Raw genomic sequence first — 8,330 nt, forward strand, 5'->3', positions numbered from 1 at the left:
ATAAAAAAATACAGCCATAAAAGTACTCAAAGAAAGTACTGATGAATACTTGCATGATCTTTGGATGGAAACGTGTAGGCATGGCACAAATGCCATAAGCCATAAAGAAAAAGATTAGAACATGTGGCAACATAAAAATTAAAAACTTCTGTTCAACAAACACGGGAAACAAAGTAAAAAATAAAACACAACTAGAAAACATATTTAGGACACATGCCAGAAGGTTAATATCCCCAATACAGAAAAATTTCTTACTAATAAGCCAAACAACCCAATAAAACACTAAATGATACTTCATGGTTGATAAAATGGCTTGAAACTTGAGTTGTCCAACAAAACGTGAGATTTACTTAGACTAAAAAAATTATTGTTTATCTAAAACTCAAATTTAATTGGGCATATTGTATTTTTATTTGTAGAAGTTGGCAACCCGATTTCAGGCCCTTATTCTCATTTGGCCTCACAGTAAGTCAGTCAGATGGAGAAAGAGGTTAATTAACCTCTCCAACAGCGGTTTCCTCATCTGTCAGATATAGTGTGAGAATTAAATTGGATAACACAGGTATTGCACCTCAGGCAGGGCCTGCCATGTAAGGAGTATTTAACATATGTTGGTTTCCCTTTCCTCTACAAAGGGCTCATTTTACAGATGAGAAAATGGAGGTTCAGAAAGGGGAAGTTACGGGTCCAATTTCACCCAGCTAATAGGACAGATTCATTCCTTGCATTTCAGGCCCAAACTACCTAATTGCCTGCTCATCACCACATGATGTCCGCTGTCTTGTCTGAGTTCTCCCATGTCTCAATTTGGCTGAGCCTACTGAACCTTTCTTCTGTCCCAGGTGTCTGATTTTTGTCCTCTACCCAAGCTAAAAGTGCTCTACCAAGTGACCAGAGTCAACCTAATAAAAAAGTTTGTGCTAGAACACTGCTTCTCAACCTTGGCTATATGTTAGAATCCCTCGGGGAACTTAAACACTCTGCACACTCAAGCCACATCAGCCCAATTAAATCAGAATTTTGGAAGTAGGACCCAAGTATCAGTATTCGTTTGTGTTTTGAAAACAAACCTCCCCAGAACATTTCCATGTGCAGCCAGGACTGGGAACTGCAGTGCTAAGGTATTGATGGCTCACCTTGACACTGCCCATGAGATTATCTAGTCTAACTCCCCCATTTTATAGATGTGCAAACCGAGGCCCAGAAAGATGAAAAGACTTGGCTTAGATGGCCCAACAGATTAGAGAGGCAAAAGGGAAAATAGAACCCAGTTCATTGTTTCTTCTTTTGTAAACATGTTCAGAAAATTTTCGGTTCTTCCCCAGATACATACAACCTTTGTTTTTTTGTTTTTCCTAAGAATTTTTTTTTATTGCATTTTAGGTTTTGGGGTACATGTGCAGAACATGCAAGATAGTTGCATAGGTACACACGTGGCAGTGTGATTTTCTGCCTTCCTCCCCTTCACCTACATTTGGCATTTCTCCCCATGCTATCCCTCCCCAACTCCCCCCTCCGCCGCTCCCTCCCCTATTCCCCTCAACAGATCCCAGTGTGTAGTGTTCCCCTCCCTGTGTCCATGTGTTCTCATTTTTCATCACCTGCCTATGAGTGAGAATATGCAGTATTTCATTTTCTGTTCTTCTGTCAGTTTGCTGAGAATGATGTTCTCCAGATTCATCCATGTCCCTACAAAGGACACGAACTCATCGTTTTTGATTGCTGTATAATATTCCATGGTGTATATGTGCCACATTTTCCCAGTCCAGTCTATCATCGATGGGCATTTGGGTTGGTTCCAGGTCTTTGCTATTGTAAACAGTGCTGCAATGAACATTCGTGTGTATGTGTCCTTATAGTAGAATGATTTATAGTCCTTTGGATATATACCCAGTATTGGGATTGCTGGGTCAAATGGAATTTCTATTTCTAAGGCCTTGAGGAATCACCACACTGTCTTCCACAATGATTTAACTAATTTACACTTCCACCAGCAGTGTAAAAGTGTTCCTATTTCTCTACATCCTCTCCAGCATCTGCTGTCTCCAGATTTTTTAATGATCACCATTTTAACTGGCGTGAGATGGTATCTCAATGTAGTTTTGATTTGCATTTCTCTAATGGCCAGTGATGATGAGCATTTTTTCATATGTTTGTTGGCCTCATGTATGTCTTCTTTTGTAAAGTGTCTGTTCATATCCTTTGCCCATTTTTGGATGGGCTTGTTTGTTTTTTTCTTGTAAATCTGTTTGAGTTCTTTGTAAATTCTGGATATCAGCCCTTTGTCAGATGGGTAAACTGCAAAAATTTTTTCCCATTCTGTTGGTTGCCGATTCACTCTAATGACTGTTTCTTTGGCCGTGCAGAAGCTGTGGAGTTTGATTAGGTCCCATTTGTCTATTTTGGCTTTTGTTGCCAATGCTTTTGGTGTTTTGGTCCTGAAGTCCTTGCCTACTCCTATGTCCTGAATGGTTTTGCCTAGATTTTCTTCTAGGGTTTTTATGGTGCCAGGTCTTATGTTTAAGTCTTTAATCCATCTGGAGTTAATTTTAGTGTAAGGTGTCAGGAAGGGGTCCAGTTTCTGCTTTCTGCACATGGCTAGCCAGTTTTCCCAATACCACTTATTAAACAGGGAGTCCTTTCCCCATTGCTTGTTTTTGTCAGGTTTATCAAAGATTGTATGGTTGTAGATATGTTGTGTTGCCTCTGATGCCTCTGTTCTGTTCCATTGGTCTATATCTCTGTTTTGGTACCAGTACCATGCTGCTTTGATTACTGTAGCCTTGTAGTATAGTTTGAAGTCCAGTAGTATGATGCCTCCTGCTGTGTTCTTTTTGCTTAGAATTGACTTGGCTATGCGGGCTCTCTTTTGGTTCCATATGAAGTTTAAGGTGGTTTTTTCCAGTTCTGTGAAGAAGGTCATTGGTAGCTTGATGGCGATAGCATTAAATCTGTAAATTACTTTGGGCAGTGTGGCCATTTTCACGATATTGATTCTTCCTAACCATGAACATGGAATGTTTCTCCATCTGTTTGTGTCCTCTCTGATTTCGTTGAGCAGTGGTTTGTAGTTCTCCTTGAAGAGGCCCTTTACGTTCCTTGTGAGTTGTATTCCTAGGTATTTTATTCTCTTTATAGCAATTGTGAATGGCAGTTCATTCTTGATTTGGCTCTCTTTCAGTCTGCTATTGGTGTATAGGAATGCTTGTGATTTTTCCATATTGATTTTGTATCCTGAGACTTTGCTGAACTTGCTTATCAGTTTCAGGAGTTTTTGGGCTGAGATGATGGGGTCTTCTAGATATATTATCATGTCGTCTGCAAATAGAGACAATTTGGCTTCCTCCTTTCCTATTTGAATATCCTTTATTTCTTTTTCTTGCCTGATTGCTCTGGCTAGAACTTCCAGTACTATATTGAATAGGAGTGGTGAAAGAGGGCATCCTTGTCTAGTGCCAGATTTCAAAGGGAATCCTTCCAGTTTTTGCCCATTCAGTATGATATTGGCTGTTGGTTTGTCATAAATAGCTTTTATTATTTTGAGATACATTCCATCAATACTGAGTTTATTGAGGGTTTTTAGCATAAAGGGCTGTTGAATTTTGTCAAAGGCCTTCTCTGCATCAATTGAGATAATCATGTGGTTTTTATTTTTGGTTCTGTTTATGTGGTGAATTACATTTATAGACTTGCGTATGTTGAAGCAGCCTTGCATCCGTGGGATGAATCCTACTTGGTCATGGTGGATAAGCTTTTTGATGTGCTGTTGCAATCGGCTTGCCAGACTTTTATTGAAGATTTTTGCGTCTATGTTCATCATGGATATTGGCCTGAAGTTTTCTTTTCTTGTTGAGTCTCTGCCGAGTTTTGGTAGCAGGATGATGTTGGTCTTGTAAAATGATTTGGGAAGGATTCCACCTTCAGCCACAGAAAGAATGTAGGGCTTGGGTTGCAGTGATTGAGGTATTTGACTTCAGCCTCCCCACCCCCACCCTATAAACTTTGTTCCCGTGAATTTCATTCCATCTGCCATGAACCCCTCCACCCCACAACCCCTTTTCTCTTTCCTCAGTTACCAGCTTAATTTCTGAAGAACATCATAAACATTTCCTTCAAGTGGCCAGGCCTGAAGTCTAGTGGTAGATAAATGTATTTTTAAAATTTTTTCCTCTTCTCTGGTGGCACTTCCAGTGTGGCCCTGCTCCTGAAGTGAGCCCTGCACGCAGGGCTATTCTACCCCAGTGAGCCCACGCTCATGTTTTCTGGTTCAGCATCCTCTATAGACTCCAAGTTCTTAAGACTTATGTCTCCCAGCACTTTGGGAGGCCGAGGTGGGTGGATCACGAGGTCAAGAGATCGAGACCATCCTGGTCAACATGGTGAAACCCCGTCTCTACTAAAAATACAAAAAATTAGCTGAGCATGGTGGCGCGTGCCTGTAGTCCCAGCTACTCAGGAGGCTGAGGCAGGAGAATTGCCTGAACCCAGGAGGTGGAGGTTGCAGTGAGCTGAGATCGTGCCATTGCACTCCAGCCTGGGTAACAAGAGCGAAACTCCGTCTCAAAAGAAAAAAAAAAAAGACTTACCTCTTCTGTTCATACTCAGGTCTCTAGAGGGTGACAAGAACTAAGCTGATCAACTAATACTGCCTTAGATATCACTCATTGTTCATTGTTTATTGCTTAGCCTTACAATAATAAGTGATATCTGTTTCCTCTTCACCAGCTGTTTTACTGCTTAGAAAATCTATCTGAGTTTTGCCTGGGTCTTTGTGGCCAGAGATGCTCAATCTGTGGTTTACCGACAGCCAACAGATCATAGAATCCAAGAGGTCCATGAACATGGCTGGGAAAATATGTTTTTATTTTTACTATCTTTACAAAAGATGTGTTTTCTTTTTTTTGCTAACTGATAAAATACATCATTCTTTTCACAAACCTCTAACGGAAACTTGGCACATGTTTTTGTTATAAATGCAGGCAACAAACCATAGTAAAATGGTTTTTACTGTTTTACATAGTAAAATAACACTTACATAGTAAACACAGAGTAAATGCTTTCATAGTAAAAGTGACTGTGATTTTGCTGATTCTGTTACCATCAAAACAAATAAATATTTTCATATCAAGTTATAGTTGTTGCAAGTATCTTTTTTTTTTTTTAGCTGAGCACAGGGGACTTTATTGATGGTACATGACAAGGTGGGGTTCCTTAGGCCCCTCCCTCTTCAAGGGGTCTGCATGGAAACTGTGAGGAGGGGCAATTCGGTGTGGTGAGGGACTCTGTGGCAGGGACTTCCCAGCAGTGAGGGCCTCTCTTCCTCTCGTTCTCTCGCTGGGGCTGGTGATCCAGGGGTCTTACTCCTTGGAGGCCATGTGGGACATGAGGTCCACCACCCTGTTGCTGTAGTCAAATTCATTGTCATACCAGGAAATGAGCTTGACCAAGTGGTCGTTGAGGGCAATGCCAGCCCCGGCATCGAAGGTGGAAGAATGGGTGTTGCTGTTGAAGTCAGAGGACACCACCTGGTGCTCAGTATAGCCTAGGATGCCCTTGAGGGGGCCCTCCAATGCCTGCTTCACCACCTTCTTGATGTCATCATATTTGGTAGGTTTTTCCAGGCGGCAGGTCAGGTCCACCACTGACACGTTGGCAGGGGGACACGGAAGGCCATGCCAGTGAACTTCCCGTTCAGCTCAGGGATGACCTTGCCCACGGCCTTGGCAGCACCAGTAGAAGCAGGGATGATGTTCTGGAGAGCCCCATGGCCATCACACCACAGTTTCCCAGAGGGGCCATCCATGGTCTTCTGGGTGGCAGTGATGGCGTGGACGGTGGTCATGAGTCCTTCCACGATACCAAAGTTGTCATGGATGACCTTGGCCAGGGGCGCTAAGCAGTTGGTGGTGGAGGAGGCATTGCTGACGATCTTGAGGCTGCTGTCATACTTCTCATGGTTCATGCCCATCACGAACATGGGGGCATCAGCAGAGGGGGAAGATATGATGACCCTTTTGGCTCCCCCCTGCAAGTGAGCCCCAGCCGTCTCCATGGTGGTGAAGACGCCAGTGGACTCCACCACATACTCAGCGCCAGCATCGCCCCACTTGATTTTGGAGGGATCTTGCTCCTGGAAGATGGTGATGGGATTTCCATTGATGACAAGCTTCCCATTCTCAGCCTTGACAGTGCCATGGAATTTTCCATGGGTGGAATCATACTGGAACATGTAGACCATGTAGTTGAGGTCAATGAAGGGATCATTGATGGCGACGATATCCACTTTACCAAAGTTAAAAGTGGCCCTGGTGACCAGGCGCCCAATACGACCAAATCCGTTGACTCCCACCGTACCTTCCCTATGGTGTCTCAGGGATGTGGCTGGCGACGGGAGACAAGATGCGGCTGTCTGTCGAACAGGAGGAGCAGAGAGCTGCAAGTGTCTTGAAGTTATTTATGCTCAGTGTTACTACTCTGAAATAACGACAGGTATAAACCTCTCACTAATTTCTAAATGCATTAATAACAAGTGCACATAATACTATGTCTCAATTTAAAAATATTTAACTGTTTTTCAATGTAATTGGTTTCCTTTGTATTTTATTTTCTGTGTTTAAAAATATTTAAATGGTTTGAAAGCATTATTCTGAGAAGGGCACCATGGCACAAAGCAGGCCAAAACCCCTGCATTAGTGTTTTTTGGAATGTAGGGGTGGCACTGGGACACAGGGATTGTCCTTCTGAGCCTCTTAAATTACATCAGTGGCCACTACCTGCCTGGGCTCAGTTGGCTGTGGTAGGCTGGGGCTGCTGGAAAGTTAAGCTCTTCTGAAAAGCTCACCCTACGAGTTTCATCATCTTTGGGCAATTCCATTAGTTTGAGAGTCCAGCTCCCTTCCACAGCCCAACAACCTTAACAGGGAATTACGTATTGAAGGACAAACAGCAAGCATGAATCAAAGCTGTTTTTGTAGCAAGGAAGAGAGATCTGTTCACGCTGGCTCAGAGCAAGGCACTGGTGTGCTGACCTGAGAGTTCTCATGAAAACAGAGCATAGCAGGCTACTTAGAGGGCAGAAAGCAGCCCAAGTCCGAAGGATCTACTTTCTGAATCTCTCAGGAGCCTCCTGCTCTCTGCTTCTCCTTGCACACCTGCCTCATTTTCTCTTTTCTGACCAGCCTCTTCTGTTTTCTCCTGAGGTCTGCTCTCCTATGACTTCAGCTCTGACTCCTTCTAGTGTCCACTCAAGCCCTGGTACTACACGGCCTTGCAGCCCAACTTCCTGCAGCTCACTGGCTCCTGGCTTCTTCTGGATCATGGGAAGATTGCACATCTCTATGCATTCAAGCAGGTGGGGCCATGTGACTAGCTCTGGCCAATGGGCTGTGAAAGGAAGGGAGCCTGTGTCACTTTCCAGTCAAAGCTTTTAAAGCCAGCATGACCCCCTTCTATGGTTTCTTCCTCTGCCAAGGTGAACCCTGAAGCCTCATATAGAGACAACAGTGTCTTAAGATGGGTGAACCTCTGTCATCCTGGGGCCTGAGTGATTATGTGGCACAGAGAAACTCTGCTGCCCCACCCCACACTTGGCAACCTACCTTTGCATGTAATGCCAAGAGTAAACAAGTGAGCAAGGAATGATCTATTTTTTAATCCACTAGGATCTAAGGGCTGTGTATTGCTGCAGCGTATCTTATCCTTTCCTAACTAACAGACCATCTCCCTATGTGAATATCAATTATTGGCGGAAGAATCTGAGTGATCTCTTCTGGGTCAGTTGTCCATCTCAGTTCAACAAGATGTAGTTGGGGTTGAGATAAATCATGATTAAAATGTGCCTGACTTCATCATTTCCAAAAGGAGAGTTTGTAAGAAAAAAATTCTTACCCTTCAGAGAGGTGGCATCCAAGGTCTTTAGTGAGAAATGCACTCATAATTTAGGGAAGATGAATACAGTGCCTAGGGGTTAAAGTGGTCTGGGATGATATACTAGTCCGTTTCCACATTGCTGATAAAGACATACCCAAGACTGGGTAATTTATAAAGAAAGAGTTTTAATGGACTCACAGTTGCACATGACTGGGGATGCCTCATAATCATGGTGGAAGGCAAAAGGCATGTCTTACATGGTGGCAGGCATGAGAAAATGGGAGCCAAGCAAAAGAGAAAACCCCTATAAAGCCTCATCAGATCTCATGAGACTTATTCACTACCACAAGAACAGTATGGGGGAAACCACTCCCGCAATTCAATTATCTCCCACCAGGTCCCTCCCACAACAATGGGAATTATGGGAGCTACAATTCAAGATGAGATTTGTGTGGGGACCC

At 43.3% G+C, this 8,330-nt stretch overlaps 1 pseudogene; it reads right to left on the minus strand.

The window, feature by feature from the left end:
• Positions 1-5,281: 5,281 nt before the first annotated feature.
• On the minus strand, positions 5,282-6,276 carry LOC100399425 (glyceraldehyde-3-phosphate dehydrogenase pseudogene; annotated as a pseudogene).
• Between the last annotated feature and the right edge of the window lie 2,054 nt (positions 6,277-8,330).

The sequence above is a fragment of the Callithrix jacchus genome, chromosome 5 (genome assembly GCF_049354715.1).
Source record: "Callithrix jacchus isolate 240 chromosome 5, calJac240_pri, whole genome shotgun sequence".
Lineage (NCBI taxonomy): Eukaryota > Metazoa > Chordata > Mammalia > Primates > Cebidae > Callithrix > Callithrix jacchus.